Source organism: Podarcis cretensis (assembly GCF_951804945.1).
Source record: "Podarcis cretensis genome assembly, chromosome: 4".
NCBI lineage: Eukaryota > Metazoa > Chordata > Lepidosauria > Squamata > Lacertidae > Podarcis > Podarcis cretensis.
This window is the reverse complement of record NC_137173.1, coordinates 48483958-48503094: the sequence shown is the minus strand read 5'-3', so window position 1 is coordinate 48503094 and position 19137 is coordinate 48483958. Positions and strand designations below refer to the sequence as shown.

Genomic DNA, 19137 nt, shown 5'->3' with positions numbered 1-19137 from the left:
CTGATCACTGCTCCATTAGCAGTCTTACTTTAAACAAATTACAATCAAATATGAAAATAAATAATATAGATGAAATCTGGAGGAAAAGCTAACTAAGCAGTGAACAAATTTTTATTCCTTTAAAAATCAGCCTGACATACAACATGGATAGAAAAGCATGTGCAGATAACTTCCTGGGAAAGCAACTTGATATATTTAGCCCTAAATAGAATCATGTAACCAGTTGGCACTGCAGGTCTCTAGATCAACCAATGACCAAAAGCGGATACTCTTCGCCCTATATGCCCCTATATATTAAGCCACATTTTCCGGATTATAGTGTGTCACAAACACAGAACAGCAGGGAAGTGTGTTATGGACCTGCTGGTAGCCAATGATTTAATCAGACATCTATAGTAGGGCAAGATCCAGCCCAGGTGTGGAGTGATCACTTGAAATCAGTGGGGCTTATAGAATGCCTAACTCTATGTAGCTCATGCCCGTTAGATTCTATATGGTAGATAACATTGGGGGGGAAATTGAATTATCTCATACATTATGTAGCATAATAAAGACTAGCAGTTATGGTTATAATTCAGTTTCCACAAGTCAGATGAGTTTTCAGGTCTTCTAATTTATACAATTAAGAGTGCTCAAATTAAAAAGGTTCATGCATCACATTAAATCATGGTTAAAAATAAACAATAGGTAAAAATAAGCCGTGGCTTAATGTGAATGAGCAGAGTGCAGGGTCATGCTGCTCAAAGGTCCTCATTTTGCTCCTTCCCCACTCCTGCTGCTGCCATGCCAGAGAAATGCAAACAAACCAGAGGCTAGCCTCATCTTATAGGTGAATTCACACACTGGGGTTTGTTCTTCTCCAAACGCAAACAAGCAGAACATGAGCAGAACAATACTCTCCTCACCACTCTTCCCACCTGTGATTCCCAGCCACTGGTATACTGCCTACAACACTGGAAGGAGAATATAATATTATCCTCCATGAATTTGTCTAATCTGAGAAGCAGAACTTTCTTTTGTCAGCCCTGCACCTTCCGATATTCAGGTTTGTTGGATGTCCCCAGTTCTAGTGCTATGAGAGGGAGAGAATTTCCTCTCTGTATCCACGTTCTCCAACCATGCAGAATTTTATACACCTGTCATTTCCCCTCTTGCTCACTCTTCTGTCCTCTAAAAAGCCCCAAATGTTGCAACTTTAACTCATAGAGGAAATGGAAAGAGGCAAGTCATCTCGAGCCTGCTAATGTATTTCCTCAATGGGTTATTAAAACTTCCTACTGCATGCTTAGACAACATTTGCCTCCTGCTCACATCTTCATTCACAGTGCAAGTTACACTATCTGTAGCTTCTGTTCGTTTGATGTATGATTAGAACACTCATTGGCACTCCAACTGATCCAATTTTCCTGGAGCAGCCACAGTTCAGAATCCTGACCTGACTACAGTGGAACCTCTGGTTGTGAACTGGATCTGTTCCGGAACCCCGTACACAACCTAAAAGGAACGCAACCCGCACCTGTGCATGCACGGGTCGCGATTTGCCGCTTCTGCGCATGCACGTGACATCATTTTGCGTGTCTGCGCATGCATGAGCGGCGAAACCCGGAAGTAACCCTTTCCGGTACTTCCGGGTCGCCACGGGACGCAACCTGAAAAGACATAACCTGAAGCAAACGTAACGAGGTATGACTGTATATCATTTTTCTCAGCCTTTTTGTGTGCACCTATACAGGCACACACCTGTATATCAAGGTTATGTTAGGAGAGAAGAGAAAATCCTACCTGCTGCACAGGAAAACAATCTGAATACAGAAGTCTCATCTCTAGTTTATCCGTTCCATACTCAGATAAGGGCACCCCTCCCTACAGCACACTGTAGTAGAAACTTGATTCAGAGCTTGCCCCTAGCTCCCAGTTCTTTAGAGTACAGGGGCTTGTGTCTTCCAAACCACACTAGCACCCCAGCCAGGCTTACCCATGCACCATCTGCTACCATTTCCACCAGGCTGAGAGTGCTGGCTTCAAACCTAGCAGTGGTAAGACTACAAAACTTTCTTACCTTCACATCTGCAATAGCCCAAGGATTAATTTCCTGCCCTGCATTATACAAGACAAGCTATTGTGAGTGGAGGTGTTCATTATTAGATCTGTCACCAGAAGCATGTGTCTCACTTATGCTCTGAACCACCCTTGAAAGCTAGGCCCATCCTACAATAAGAAGTTTCCGTTGCTTAGAATCATAGAATCATAGAGTTGGAAGAGACCACAAGGGCCATCGAGTCCAACCCCCTGCCAAGCAGGAAACACCATCAGAGCACTCCTGACATATGGTTGTCAAGCCTCTGGCTAAAGACCTCCAAAGAAGGAGACTCCACCACACTCCTTGGCAGCAAATTCCACTGTCGAACAGCTCTTACTGTCAGGACGTTCTTCCTAATGTTTAGGTGGAATCTTCTTTCTTGTAGTTTGGATCCATTGCTCCGTGTCCGCTTCTCTGGAGCAGCAGAAAACAACCTTTCTCCCTCCTCTATGTGACATCCTTTTATATATTTGAACATGGCTATCATATCACCCCTTAACCTCCTCTTCTCCAGGCTAAACATGCCCAGCTCCCTTAGCCGTTCCTCATAAGGCATCGTTTCCAGGCCTTTGACCATTTTGGTCACAGCTATATAGAATATTAAGTCACAGCTATATAGAATGGGAACACTATGTGGAGAACTCAGTCAAAATCCTGCAGCAGTTGCTGGTGCGTTGGCACAGTATAGGCCACGGGGTAGGCCTCTTAGCAGACTAGGAGCCCTGCAAATAAATCAGCTGTTGGATCTTTAGCACTATTTGTCCTACCTACTCTGGAGGGCTTCTTTAAGTCTTGAGACCCAGGAGCACCAGTGCAGCTTGACAATGCTAGATTTTGAGGAATGCTATGTTTGTGGGTCCAACTGCTCATTCTGTTGAGGGGAGTTTTGGACTTCTGCCCCAAAATTCTGTCTTGGTCAGTATCACTGCCCAGGAGGAATGAGGAAGGGAAAGGCTTCAACTGAAGAGAGGCCCAACTTTCTTTCCTGCTTGCTTGTACAGTGTAGCAATTATCCAGTCAGCGCTAGCCTCTCAACCTGCCTAGTGGCCAACTAGTGAGTATATTCTTCCTATAGAGAAACAAGGGATTCCACCTGATGTCAAGCACAGAGAACAGGTTTAGCTCTTATTCAAGTCACTTATGTCGGAGAGGATGTCAGCAGTTAGGTTCATATAGCCATATGTGGTGGGAATGCAGGCCTGTATAACTATTTTGGAAATTCATGTTTGAAGAAATTTCTTGTATTACAGGACAGGTTGATCCAAGGCTAGCTTTATTAAATCTGTTTATGGATGACCATAATAATTTATTTTTAGGGACCTACTAATCTTTTTCATGTCTGCAGCTAGAAATATACGTAATTACACAATCCAGAAAACAGCTACTCTTAACTCTGCTAGAGGCATGGTGGGATAGAATATGAAATATAGTCGTTATGGTCATAAGAGCACTCAGGAAGACAAAGGCCAAAGATGATTTTGAAATGGTACGGTACATGTTTATTCAGTATGCTGAAAAGCCCAATGTTGTCCCCTCACCAGCAGCTATCCATAGCTCACTCTGGGACAATCTGTTAAGGAAGAGAGCAGAAGACCCTTATTGTTTGACTGTATCATTTACTTTGTATATGCATTGAATGTTTCTTGCTGGGTATCAATATAAGGGATTGTTTGTTATTTGTATTTTTTCAAACTGAAAAATAAAGAAGTTAAAAAAGCACAGAGAACAGAATAATTGAGCTGTATACCAAAGCATGTTTTGGGGAAGTAGATGCTGTGACTTTAAAGAAATGTGTGTTGATAAATTGCCCTTGGCCTGCACATGTGGAATTGTTGAACAGAAGGGCCCTGAAAATGTTTATAGTACAACACTGTTTAAAGGAAAACTAGGGATTGTAAATAAAGACCCCAAAAAGAAAGAAAGGAAACAGAAACTTTTGCAAAGAAAAAAGAAACTCAACCTAAACGACCACAAGATTGAACAATATTTAAATATAAACAGAAGACAGCTAGATTTAATAAATATAATTGAGGCAAGTAAAGCATTTACTGACAAAAGCAAGAAAACCAATAAACTCTTGGCTCACTGTCTAGAGAGAAAGTAATACAGTGGTGCCTCGCAAGACGAAAATAATCCGTTCCGTGAGTCTCTTCGTCTAGCGGTTTATTCGTCTTGCGAAGCATCCCTATTAGCGGCTTAGCGGATTAGCGCTATTAGCGACTTAGCGGATTAGCAGCTAAGCGGCTATTAGCGGCTTAGCGGCTTAGAAAAAGGGGGGGAAGGGAAAAAACTCGCAAGACTCGCAAGACGTTTTCGTCTTGCGAAGCAAGCCCATAGGGAAATTCGTCTTGCGAAGCGCCTCAAAAAACGGAAAACCCTTTCGTCTAGCGGGTTTTTCATCTTGCGAGGCATTCGTCTTGCGGGGCACCACTGTAAATGATTCCTCTGATGATGTCCAAGGAAGACCTACAGAAACTTACTAACTTTAATAAACAACTTATTACCACATTAGTAACTTTTATTAAGCTATCAGTCTAATAATCCAGTGCATCCAACATTAAGCAAATTATTTTAAAAAACCAGCAAATAGTAAACATTATTGGAGGACAGGCAACTTCCCAGTTACAGAAAAACACACACTTAAATTCCCTATCCAAATAAATTATCTGTGAAGTTTTATAGCCTGAATTTAGATTCACTAATCCCTCCACTAATTAGTCTCCTTCATAAACTTCAAATTCTGGACACATTGACTAAAGCCATAATTATGCTTCTACAAAAGTTCAGTAAGGACCAGCCCTCCAAGTATGCAGACCAATTGGGTGCTGGACTGTGTCACAGGACTAGGGAATGACTGACCCACATTAGCTAAGAATCCAAAATCCCAGTACATGACTTGCCCTTAAAATGCTGCCAGCCTGTGAAAATGCATTAGATAAGTGAGAGTGACATAACGTAAAAGTGAACATCCAGCTAAAGTTTGCTCAGTGGAAAAAAAGATATTATTGACTCTTCTAAGGCAACCTTAGCATGTCTGCTTCTCCTTACAGAACAGCCACACTTAATGTATGATATCACTGTCTTATCCGCTAAATTAGTAGCATTATATATTGCAACACCACCTCATTAACTGGAAACTATAGCCACTTAGGGGCAACCCTGGTTGTATAATTACAAGTTTCGTGCTTGGATTCCTCTTACTCGTTTCCCAGCTCACCTCTCATGCTGGAAGAAGGCAGGAGAGGGGCAATCCTAATGAATGCACATTGAAAATCACACACAAGGATTTAGCTGCGTGATGCCCCTAAGAACCAGCAGGGGATGCTAAAAGATTTAGCTGCTTAGCAATGTACACCTTACTGTTGATGGTAAGACACAATACATTTGATATTCTACCTACGCTTTCACCCAGGGCACATGTAAGGTTAATAAAAAGTTGAAAGAAAAGCATGCTGGTCTAGGTCTACAGGATAAAGGCACAAGCAGCCTGTCACAGCCAGTCCTCATCCTTTTTGACTGACTCAAGTTATTGCCATGCACCTGATAGCAAATGATGCTCTGATGTTAGCTATTCAAAAACAGACTATTGCAAGAGTCTCTGTGGTTTGGTTTAAACAAGTTAAGGAGTATTATAAGAGAGCTCCTCAGTTGCTCCAAGTAAATAATTTTCTGTGCAGCTCTTGGTGCATGTCTGAACATGAGCAGCAGAAACCTTTGCATTCAAATCCTCCATAGCTTTTTAAAAAAAAAAAACTATGCAGGATGCTCTTCACAACGAATGGTCCTTCAGAAATCTCATGACTAAAACAGAGCCTTCCCCGTGCATAAATTAAATTCCAAGGATGAAACAAAAACATATTTGGTCACCCACATCTGAGTTACCTTCAGTGTATGCTGTTCCCTTGGTTGCTGTTGCCAAAAAAGAAAAAAGAAACTGAAGGAAAACCTTGGAGGTACAGAAATGCATGGGATGAGGAAACAGAGACAACAGAGAAAGTGGAGAGAGAGAAAACAGATGATCAGAGATATAAATGCAGAGAGATGGGGGGGGGGCGAAAAGCACTGATAATTTTTCAGTTAACGATGTGGCAATGCTGACCTTCTAACCTGAAGTGGTGCAAAAAGAGAGATCACTAGGAAGTGCGGAGTGAAAAGGGATGGTGATCAGATGGCAATACAGAAAGTAGTGGTGGAAAAGGGTTAACAGATGGAATTCAGAGGAAAACCCAGGTGCTATAAAGAGGAGATGAGGAGGGTCTAGAGAAGAAGGAATAATATGAACTGTTGTGTTTGCAGGGAAACCTTAACAACACTAGAGAGACAAGCAGGTATGGCACTCCTATTCAATGCCATTGCCAGGTCCTAAGCCTTCCTGTTCAACCTGTGGCATCCATTCTGTAGATTATTCACCTATGCTCTAGTCTATTTGAAAGTTAGATGCAATTACTTTACATCTATTCTATCATACCTTGACCAGCCTTAATCAACTGCATTTGTTTAAATGAAATAACAGCATATCGCAGCATTTCTGAGCAAACAAGCAATTGTTTTGATGGTTCTTAAATGTATTTGCACTGAAGGCCAGCATTTTAGTTTGCTTGTTTCTGGAAAATGAGCACAACGTTTGGCCTTATAGTCATTATGCAAGAGGGTGCTTGAAAGGCTTCTGAATAAAACTTAACTGTAGCATTTATATTTGTTAGAATAAATGTCAAATAATGAACATTAGTAGTTTGCATGAATGCAAAGAAAATCCTAAAAATATTATTGCATGATAGACTCATTATGCTCTCCAAATGCTACCATATTAGTAACAAGCAACAATTATGAAACATTCCTATATAAATACAACATATTCAGAGGCCAACGTTTCTGCAGCAGAGAAGATCTACCTTACACTGCAGTTATAAGTGGCAGCTGGAACATCAGGCAAAAAACTTTTTTTTAAAAAAATCCGCCATCATTGGTCAAAGGCTTCCTCCAAGTGAATCTGATATGGTGGCGGGGTGATTTTCTAAGGTCATATAAATAGCAAACTCATAGCAAAATGTATTATTTTAAAAGAGAATTGGGGATGAGTTAGCAGCCAGCAGCAGTTCTACTTAGATGATTGCAGCTTATGGGAGCTCGTGTACTGGACTCGTAAGCAGGGGCATTTGCAAGAGCACTTAGCGGACAGTTTGAGGGGGATGTCTGGAGCGCTGTCTCATGGTGCATGTAGGACCTGAACCAATGGATTCAAGTTACAAGAAAGGAGATTCTGACTAAACACCAGCTGTTCAACAGTGGAATGAGGTGCTGGGCTCTCTTTCACTGGATGTTTTAAAACAGAGGTTGGATGGCCATCTGTCATAGATGCTTTAGTTGAGATTCCTGCATTGCAGGAAGTTGGACTAGATGAACCTTGGGATACCTTCCAACTCTTACAATTCTATGATTCTGAAACAAAGGGGGTGAGGTTTCACTTGACCTACTTTAATGGGAGAGCAGTTGATTGAAGGAAGACATGAACAAGACTAGAGAAATGGCACATTTTTTCAAATCACTTCTTCAGTACTTTCTGCCAAAATTTATGTTGCCAGAAGAAATACTGGACATCCCATGAGGGTGCTTTCTGGGATCCTCTCAAGTGTGGAATACATTGCAAGTGCCCACGTTTTCCACCTCTCCTTAATATGCATTAGCACTAAACAGAGAATGTGCATCGTGAAGAAAGATGCATTAAAGCCAGCATTGGCTTCAGAACTGAAACAGAAAATCCCGCATTGCTTGAAATACAATCAGATGTTATTTTGTGGCAGTATTAAGATTATATTTCTAATAAACACCACAAACAGTTTTAATAGCTGGAATGGTTTTTCTCTTACATAAGCAGAAGTAACTTAAACCAGCTGAGCCTGAGAACATAATGGAAGCCTGCAGTGTCTGAATTTGGCTTTAAACTATTCACTGCATATTGTTGGCCACTGATGACACCATATGGAACCTGATTCAGCCTTACGCTAAGTTACAGTGCACTCCTAACTATGTGTACTTAGAAGTTAGCCCTACTGGATTCAATGGGGCTTATTCCTGGGTAAATGGGCTTAGAATTGCAGCCTAAGAGTCTGAATACCTTCACTGTATCAGTAGCTAGAGCCAGCTGGGAGAGCTTCTTTCTAATAAGCTTTTAAAAATAATATTGGCTGGCTTGCAGTTAATATATATTTAGCAGAGTAAAAATAACTTGGAAGCTGGAGTTTAACCTACCACCCATCATCTGTCTCATACAGATATCCCTAGCATTGCTTTAAAAAAAGAGTAACGTTAAATACACAGGAGTCCCACTGGTAAAGAGAGAGAAAATGTTCCTTTACTTACAGTTACTTCAAATTCATAAGTATGGCTTTGGATTCTCAGTTAACATAATGAGAGGAGGTTTTCATGGCTGCCTGACACAGCAGAAGAGGGAAGACAGAAGAGCAAGCAGGAGGAAGGGGCAGAGCTTAGGTGCTTACTGGAAAACCCCAATGTGTATTTCTCCTCACTGTATCTGCAAGTTTCAACCCAGCCTTCTACTGACTGAAGCCACACAAGGTTTGTATACCAACACTTTCTACCATCGTGCTAAACTGTGTATAGAACAGGATAAGAAGTCATAACCCTGTCAATGCAAACACTGCGAAAAGCTACAGATTTAGTGTGCAGTGTTGCCGTTATGCTTGATTATATATCCACTGTGTTGCCCACAATAGCCAGTCAATAACTGAACAGTTCAAAGGGTCTTATTTAAACATACCCTGTTTTCCACCTATAGTAGATCCACAATGCAGTGAATAATCATGACATTTATTTAAAAATACAACATTGATTTTTATATTTGCCTGCTATTATTTAAATGCTTAGTTGATAGATCAAGCCAGGAATTAAAATGTATCTTGGGTAACCAAGTACTGAAATGCTAAGCTCTGTCCCACTGCCCACTGTACAATTCCCACACAGAGAGACACATGTACGCAAATAAATTCTGGGAGTGGGAATGTGCCACTGGCAGGCAATGGACACTCATGCACCAAGCTCTAGCTGGAGCTGGGAAGGGAGGAAGCAGCAAATACAATATTTGTACTCATCGTTGACTGGTGTTGGGAAGAAGAAAGAAAAAAATGGTGGAAAACAGCATAAAAACTATGGCAGAGAGTAAAAACAGCTGAAAGCTAAAACAGATTAAAACAATTGGAAAAACCTGAAGGCTGGTGAAATGACATGCCTAGTGAGCCTATCTGGGGCTGATATTCCACAGCTGGGGTGCTACCAATGAAAAGGTCCTTTCTCCCTTGTTGTTGTTGTTTAGTCGTTTAGTCGTGTCCGACTCTTCGTGACCCCATGGACCAGAGCACGCTAGGCACTTCTGTCTTCCACTGCCTCCCGCAGTTTGGTCAAACTCATCCTTTCTCCCTTAGCCACCCACAACACTTCACTTGGTGGGGACACTCTTAGAATGACTTCCCAAGATATCAAAGACTACATAGTTGGTTTTGGAAAGAAGTGGTCCTAAAGGTACCCTGGTCCCAAGGCATGAAGAACCTTTAAGGCCAAAACCAGCACCTTGAATTGGACCCGGACTCTTACTGGGAGTCAGTTGAAGCTGGTGACACACTGGTGTGATGTCCTTGCATCACCCAGTCCCACAGTCATATTTTGAGCTAGCTGAAGTTTTCAGACACTTTTCAAAGGCAGCATCATGTAGGACATTTTGTCGTAGCTCAAACAGAAGGCTACCAGGGCATGAGTAACTGAAGCAGGACTATGCCTGTCCAGGGGAAATGACATCCCAGAAAAAACTTGCAAAAGGCGTTCAAGGTCATGGAGACCACTTGTGTCTCTAGTGACAAAAGTGGGTCAATGAGCACCCTCCTGACTACAAGCATGAACTTTCAGGGGAGCAATCTCCTTTAGAAGAGGCTGAACAAACAACTTAGCTAGGCAGAAAACCCACCAGCTAACAATCCATCTATCTTGTCTGGACTGAGCTTCAGTTTATTGGCTATAATCCAGTCATTACTTCATCCAACCTATTGCATAATTTAAAACATAATTATGTAAAGCTACATGTGAAAACTGCAGACAGCCTTGAATGTATTTCCTAAACATATGCCAAAGCATCTTAAACTCTCTTTTTTAAAAAATACCCTCCTCCATCCCAGCCAGGGGATAGCCGCAAAGCTTCCAAAGTTCCATTTCCTTTTTATTCCAGCTATCATTTGTTACATATTCAAATGAAACCAAATCAAAGTTAGTCTCACCAGAATTCCCACTGGTGCTTCAATTTTACTGCATCTTTAATAGCATGATGGAATCAAAATGCATGATATCGGTTCAGTATATAAATTTGTCCAACTCATAATGCTTGGCTGTATTACTAAACTGACCTTTTCTCTCGACAATTATTCCTCAGATTGAAATTATCAACTCATCTTACATTGTCAGCATTTAGTTACCCTAGATGAAAGCAGTCAAGAGTGAAGAACGTCTGAGTGTGTGCCTAGAAAACAGCTGTCTGTGCGCAGGCCAAGCCCTCAGAACCAGCTGCTTCATAGAGATGTCCTCAGAAGTTCTTTAACATTAACCTGTTAACTGTTGTTGAAACTCCCACCAATTGCTCAGAAAGTACAGCTCTCTTTGGATGTTCCCTCCACACATATAGCTAATATGCAGGGTGGCACAACAGCACTGCCTGGCTCTGTTCTCCACATCACTTACCCTTACCATGTATTGAATGCAACACTAGCACAGAGTTCCCAACAGTGCGCATATTTTGACCTTACAGAGCTGCACTCAAAATGTGGATATCTAGAGGTGGGGGAGAAGGTATGAGCAGTGTCATGGGTAGGGTCAAAAAAACATGACCCTGCTCCTTGTCAACTTGATAAGCCTTAAGTGTGGGTGGCAATATTTAAAGACAGGTTAGGTTAACATTTTAAATGTGTATGGGGACTGGCCTGACTGTAACACAACCTACTGATATTCAGCTAGTCAGGCTTCAAAGGGTGACCTTTGCCACCGTTACCAGAATTTATGGAAAGGTTGGGGGGGTTGCCCCTCCAGCAGACACCATACACCCCTCCCAATTACCAAAACCAACACAATCACTCCTGCAAATGTCCCCACAAAACACTCCATCACACAGTTTTTTCCTATCTCTTTTCAAAGGACCTCCGTTGCACATTACCAAATGCATCTATGTACTGGCTCAATCGGAAAACTTTAGAAAGTCGTATGAAATCACCCCAGTATCAGATTTGCGCCATTCCAACTTTGTTCTGATCAGGAAGGAAATGGTTACCAAGGAGGGAGCCTGGGACGTGGACAGGGGCAGCCATAATTCCTGACGCCTGAGACCACGTACTCAGCAGCCTCTTGCATGGGAGATAATCGCTGGCATCCTGGCCCTGAGTGCCAGACATGTAGCCATTCCAGAGACAATAGTAAACCCAACCTCAGTTGTTTAGGATCTTGGTCAAGACAAAGGGGTGTGATTAACTTGACCAGGAGAACAGGAACATGTACGGTACATACGGTACTCACTTGAATAAAGATCATAACCACCCTACAACCAAATCAGAAAGAATGCTAAATAAAGAGTGGACATTGCATAACCTCCACACAAGCTTTGTGCAAGCAAATCAGACCCAATTTCTCAATAGCCAGGTCATTCTGGATTTCCTGCAAGTGGTAATAATGGGAGCACACAGCAACATCAGTATGTATTTACTAGTATTTCACGGAGAGGTTATCTATGACCAATTAGGGCTGATCTGTTCACAAAGCAGAAGCCTTTATGTGTGTGATTAATTTAAAACTTTTACAGTAAAATAGTCAATATGTTTTGTATGGGATGCAATGTAACCCCATCATCTCCAATATTTTACGGCCAGAACTGAAATGCAGACTTTTTTTAAAAAAAATGGCCTCCTTAAGCTACTTTCCAAAGTAGCCAAAAGAAGATAGTAAGGAATGCCTTTGGCCATTCTTCCCACTGAAATTAGTTTTTCTGATGGCACTTCTTAGGTCATATTATTAAACCATTTAGTAAGCAGAGCAGTAATATCTAACAGGTTGTTAAAGTAGCCTCTGAAAAGATGACAGCTGAAAATGCATAATAGATTTCTCATAGTCTAATCACTTGCAGTATTTATTTTGCAACTTTTACAAGCTGATATTTTGTTATAAATTGTTAGCTAATTAATATAGCAGAACATAAAACTGTTGCAGGGTCAAGCTACTCACATTACACTGTTTGATTGCAGCCCTACGCATTTACTGGCCAAACAACAAAAGCAAATATTTTCAGTGACGTTTGAATATTAGCTTATGTATTTATTGACTGACAAATCTATAGCCACACAAAATTCCTCACACATTAGTTACAATGAAGAGTACCCATCCACTTATTAAAGCGCAAAACTAAAATATTTAACTTTTGTGTTAGATATTGAGCAAGTTAATTGTATTTCTCATGAATATAAAATGTGTAATTACTGCTAATCTGCCTCATTTAAACTAAATTTTAATTATATAATTGCTGGAAAAAAATTCTAATTTATGTAATGTATTAATGATACACAGTGGAAATAAACTGGCATTAGCAGAAACTTAGCATAGTCAATAATGAACAAAATTTAAAATGAATAAATTAGCTGTGCAACAAGCTAACAAAGTCATTCACACTGAAACTTGTGCAAACAAATGCAAAAAGAAGAAGGTGTCTCTCTAAGTACTGAGACCTGGTTCACAATGAATACTTAACCAGCACATAGGAATCAGTGCTGGGCTACACCATTGCACCCTCTCTTTCTCTGCATCTCAATCTTATGCATGAATTTCCTATCTCCTCTACTCAGGTTTTACTGTTACATGAAAGTCACTTGTCCATGTTAAAATTAAGTCAGGGCCTCACCTGCAGCACACATTGAAAGCAGTATCATACCCCTTTCAATGTCCATGCTCCCCACCCCCAAGAAATTCAAACTAGAAATAGTTGCAGGTCCAATCTAGACTATATCAGGAGTGCCACTTTTTTAAAATGGCAAATGCAGCTATGGGTAGGATAGAAAGAGCACTAAGGATGAATGCTGTGCCTCATGGGGGAAATGACACCTCTGTGGTCCTGATCCAACCCCCTCCACACCATGCGGCTTTAAATATTATAAAATGACACACAAAAGAGACCCAGTCACAAATTTCTTGATATCTCCTCTAGTTGTCCCTTGCACTTGACCCTTTAACATAAAAATTACTGTAATATAAACTTCAGGCATTTGGAGGCAGATTAGATTATGAATCAATGTAGTATTTCCATTGTTCTTTGCAGCAGTGTTCCCATACATTTAACACTTTTGCCCCTTTCATTCTGTGTAAAAGGTAAAGGTAAAGGTACCCCTGCCCGTACGGGCCAGTCTTGACAGACTCTGGGGTTGTGCGCCCATCTCACTTAAGAGGCCAGGGGCCAGCGCTGTCTGGAGACACTTCCGGGTCACGTGGCCAGCGTGACATCGCTGCTCTGGCGAGCCAGAGCCGCACACGGAAACGCCGTTTACCTTCCCACTGGTAAGCGGTCCCTATTTATCTACTTGCACCCGGAGGTGCTTTCGAACTGCTAGGTTGGCAGGCGCTGGGACCGAGCAGCGGGAGCGCACCCTGCCGCAGGGATTCGAACCGCCGACCTTTCGATCGGCAAGCCCTAGGCGCTGAGGCTTTAACCCACAGCGCCACCTGCGTCCCAATCCTGTAAATCCAAACTGAGGGGCCTGGAGTCTGACAACTTCTGGAGGGCCACCAGTTCCCCACCCCTGCCACAAACCAAGAGTGAACTCATTTTCTTAGCATGGATTCTTCTGTTGCCAAACCAGCACCACCTACAGTACCCACTAGGAAGGACCATCAGGAGGCTTGGAGGAACACCAAGGTTTGCAGAAGTACATTAACAAAAGCCTATGGGAATTATTTGAAAACAGCAACACCAAACTGAGACTGAGCATGCTCAGTGGGCAGAGAATGCTGAGAAGTTTTGTTGTTGTTGGGTTTTTTGCGGGGGGGGGGGAGAGGACAAAATATAATGGGGAGAGGGGAGGCATAATATGGAATTTCCTGGACAAGGGCATGACCTGGACCTAGAACAGGGGCATTCCATACTGCAACATTTTGTTGCAGGTGCCACCTGTGAAATCCTGGTAAGGACTGTCCTTGTAACCATCAACAGAGGTGTCATGTGATTATATTTTCAGTTCCATTAACAGAGTAGCCCAGAGTTAGAGCTGAAATCCTAACCACTCTTGCTAAGGAACAGGCCCTACTGAACTCAGTAGGGCCAATTCTGAGAAAACATGTATTGATTAAAATATTTCTGCACTGCCTTTCATATGTGATATACAAATTAATGTACAAAAACCAGAAAGTACAGCAGAATTACAGTTTGGAATAGCATGGCCATGGCTAGGTCAATGGCAAATGACATGGACTGGGCTATAAATTACATTTTTAAAAAGCAGGAGAGAGGCATTTAAGGAACTCTTGATATTGAAATCCATGGCTCTGAAAGGTGTTTAGCTTTACCGTGCCTGCCTTTTCAAGTGCAAGGGGCCACCAATATATACACCACGTCCATAGCTCTCCAACATTTCTCTCACCTCTGTAACATCAGTAATTCCTCTGCAAGTGAAAATGTAAGTGTTCAAAAACCAAATAGCTTTGTGAGCCCCTTGAAATGTAGAGATGCAAGTATGCAGCTGTGACATATTGAACTATACAAGAGACATACCAATCCAGGACACTGCTATTTTCTTCAGGGTCACCCTTTCCCCTTATTTGCAGACATCACACAAATTCTCAAGTAAGAAACCTGACAGCTCTGTCATCGGACTTTACAAAGCAGCTGATAAAACCTGACAGGGACAAGAATTATACAATGGTTTGGCTGTGTTTTTAAGAAAAGGCTCAGATGTTTTGCATGCAGCTCTAATGGAAAACGCTGAAGGTTTTCCCATCTACTTGCCCTAATTTTGTTCATGCTCCGATACTGCTGTGCCCTCTGCTGGCCACTATGTGGACTTGCAAAAAAAGTAAAGAATCTGCAAAAAGCAGTGAATTTATTGATATCGAGGAGCAGTCTTAAAAATTAGTATCCAAAATGACTAGCTGGAAAATGGTAGACCTTAAACAGTACTATAAGACCTGGTTTTAAAACTATGTTAAAATTCTTACAGGTCAAATAAAGCTTAAGTGTATATGTTTATAGATCATCTTTATATGTACAAAAAGACCACAATCTACATGGATTTTATATACATGATTGCAGCTTTAGGCGAATTTTACATAGGTGAGTGTAGCTTTATGTGGACTGCCAACCAAATAGAAATGGGGTAGGAAACCCTTGCTTACTGGGCTCTACTTTTAACCAAGCCATGCTGCAGAAACATTTACACTACTTCACTGGTCATGGAGCTCAAGACCTGCTCATTATTGTGTTGTATGCCCTTGCCTTTCATTATTTAAACTTGCCCTGACTTTGGGTCTTAGCTCTGCGCACAGTGGAAGTTTCTGCCGCTGAATTTGAAGTGCCAGTAATACAACTGAATGCTACTGTCTACTTTCTCCAAGCTAGCAATGTGTGATGCTAAATTAAAGGTATTGGACTGCATGAGACAATGCTGTCACTGGAGACATTTCATTTCAGGCACTCTCCCCCACCTCTTGCTCTGTCTGTAAACAGCATGACAACTCGGTGCCATATCAGCTGTAATTAAAAATCATGTTCATTTCCTCAAAAGGGCCCCAGATGTTAGGAAATGATGAGAAGGAATTAAATTATTCAAAAAGCTATAATCTATACTGTATAGCAGGGGCCAGCAATTGTTTTCAGCAGGGGGCTGGTCCACTGTCCCTCAGACCTTGTGGGGGGCCGGACTATATTTTGAAGGGGAAAAAATGAACGAATTCCTATTCCCCACAAATAACCCAGAAGTGCATTTTAAATAAAAGCACACATTCTACTCATGTAAAAAGAGGCTGATTCCCTGGACCATCTGCGGGCCGGATTTAAAAGGTGATTGGGCCAGATCCGGCCCCCGGGCCTTAGTTTGCCTACTGTATGCCGTATAGGAAGAAAAATAAGCTTCGTAGCAAAACAAACAGAAATGACAACTTCAGAATATGCCACTTCTGCTCCTTGCTCTTGACCAACAAAAAATCAGCAGTGATCTAACCAAATGACCAGAGATGCAACTTCTTATTTCAAGACTGATAATTTACTGCCCCCAGTCTTAAGAACATAGAAAGCTGTGTTACACCAGGTTGGACCATTCATCCACCTAGCCTGGTCAGCAGTATAGCCTAAGCTGACTGGTAGTGGCTCTCCAGGTTTTCAAGACAATCTTACCTGGAGATGCCAAGGTTTGAACCTGGGGCCTTCTACATGCAGAGAGTGATGGGCAATGCCACCAAGCCACAGCCTCTTCTTTTGCTTGTGTGTATATTCCTTCTGCTACCTTTCCCCAGAAAGCAGGGCTGAAAAGAAGTAAAAGCCATGTGTGGTTGAAAGAAGCTTAGAAGCTCTCCTTCACAAGTCATTCTAAGCAGGTGCTCTTACAAGTGGCACAGGAGAAAAGATCATGGATGCTATTTCTCTTGACACTGTAGGAGTTACAAGGAATATCTGAAAACCACCTTACAGTGGTGCATTCAGGGCAGGACTTTGCAACAGGCATCCACTCAGCAGAATGAGCGGGACACCCCACTTTGAAATACCAGAGGACTGACTTAGACTCTCCCTCCCCCCCTTTTTTTTTTACTTTAGAGCTTTCCCCATGATAACCCGCACTTTAAAGCTGAATTGGAGCAAACAACAATCTGTGGAAAATCCAAATTGCACAGCAATTTAAAGTGCAGACCTGTGCATGGAAAAAGCGGGGCAAACTGTAAGTGTGGATAAACCTGGAGTGAAGTCATATTGAGCACTAAGAAGTTCCAAAAGTGACCCTTTCTGTTCTCCTTGCATCTCTGCCAATATATGGATGACGAGATCATTTTGAATGATTAAATAAGAATGCACTTGGATTTCGTGATGCAGCCCACAATACAGTTGAGAAGTACAGGGGAATCTGAGAAGCATTACCATTGCCTGGAAAGCATGACACCACACATGATGTTGAGCTGAGAAGGGGAAAGAGTGGGTGGATCACGGGAGGCAATGTTTCTACACTGTTTGCAAGGAAGGCACCTGTCCATTCTTCTGAGTGATGACTGACTATATTGATATGAATCTTTTTGAACCTAAGTGAAGTGTGCCTCCTGAAAATCTATCTAGAAAGAAAAACACCACCTTGTGCCTCAGATATTAAAACTCTAGGAAATGCTGCACTATTATGTTCCCTTATTAGACTGGCTCTTGTACATTATTGTCATGTATGCCTCAGCCAGAGTTCATGTTTTAAATAGTGCCATTCCACAAGCAGCCTATGACAATGTGCTTGGATGTGTTGAAAGAACAGAAGATTTCCATACAACATTACTGAGCACACATCCATCCACATTTATGTCACACCTGGTTTCCGTCATAGCCTAGGTGACAAGCATAGCAATGAAAGGTTTGATACAACTGGGAGTTTCATAGCCTATAGAATGACCAATATTTCACACCTAGGTTGCAGGAAAACTATTATAAAATGGATATTGACAGAGACGGATTGTCGACGCTGTAATATAATCTCATGGCTTTGATGATCTCAAACCTCTTGAGCATCATTTCACAGTTTATGGTACAGTATCATCACAATCCCTCAGAAGAATTACAGCTTTCTAACTAATCTCTCCCTATCGGTTACATGATATGGAAGCCATGAAGCTCAAATACAAAGAGGCTATAGTATGAATGATTGCACTCAGGTCTCTTCCCCCCACCCAACAATATTTGTAAGTCTGGGAGTGATAAATGGCACATGAGTTATAAACGAGCAACAAGGTCAGAGCAACTGAAAGCAGGGAGTTCAAAGAAGTGCCACCATTTTAGAGAGTTCAAGAAGAGGCCACAGACTGACATTGTTCAATTATTCTTGAGGGGGAGGCACAAAATAATAAAAGACAGCAAGCTGATGAACAATAATGGCTTGTCACTGATAAACACTGCACAAGTTAGGACCACTTCACTCATGATGATATTTTTCCTGCAAAGGTAAAATAAAGGAAAACACCCCCACATTTGCACATCATCATTAGTGATTATTGCACAGATCAGCTTTACCCCACATAAACTGGTTTGGGACCTCCTCCAGCTCAGAGTATACACACAATCAACACATGTGCAGAATTTTCACACATGAGGGTGCACATGAGACTTTTCCTCCCTACCCCACTGTCTACTTACAAAGGAAAGCATATATGTGAAGAGGCCTTTAGAATTACTTTGATAAACAGAACCATGATAACTGTCATGTTTAATGACTTGGGGGCAGAAAAATGAATGTTTTTCTTAACAAACATGCTATTTGTTATTCTCTGTTTTCAGTGGCTTGATTTGCACGCCACACCAAGCCAAAATATGAGTTAGCACAACTGTGAAAGCTCCAGGAAAGGAGATAACAACAATTTTGCTCTCCCTCCAGTTCTGTGTGTTGCTTACCATGCCATCCAAACCTGGGATCCAGGTTTAACTCTCATGGACAAACTGTGAGCCATAAACCATAGGAAAACTCATATTACATAAACCATAGTTACAGCCGTTAGGATGGATCAAAAAGCCTCCCTAAACAGTTGACACTATTGAAACACAAAGTAATTTATTGTAATACAATTCACACTGTAGAGTAGTAGTAGTAGTAGTAGTAGTAGTAGTAGTAGTAATAATAATAATTTCATTTTCTAGACCCCATCCATCTGGCTGGATTTCCCCATCCACTCTGGGTGGCTTACAGAATATATAAAACATAATATAATCTAAAACTCAATATAATCCACACCTGCTAAAATTCCAGAGCTAATGTTAATATCAATAATTATCAATGCCTAAATCTAACACAGAGTGAGCC

General features: G+C 41.5%; 1 long non-coding RNA gene across 12 annotated transcripts in view; it reads right to left on the bottom strand.

The window, feature by feature from the left end:
* The window catches only part of LOC307213857, a 241109-nt gene that overhangs the window by 208374 nt on the left and 13598 nt on the right, over positions 1-19137 (bottom strand). The window contains exon 1 of one of the 12 annotated variants that reach the window (XR_013837745.1): positions 8441-8463. The exons of the other annotated variants lie outside the window; for them this stretch is intronic. This is a non-coding gene — a long non-coding RNA (uncharacterized lncRNA). Of the gene's footprint in view, positions 1-8440; positions 8464-19137 lie in introns of those variants that run through there. 12 annotated transcript variants of the gene reach the window in all.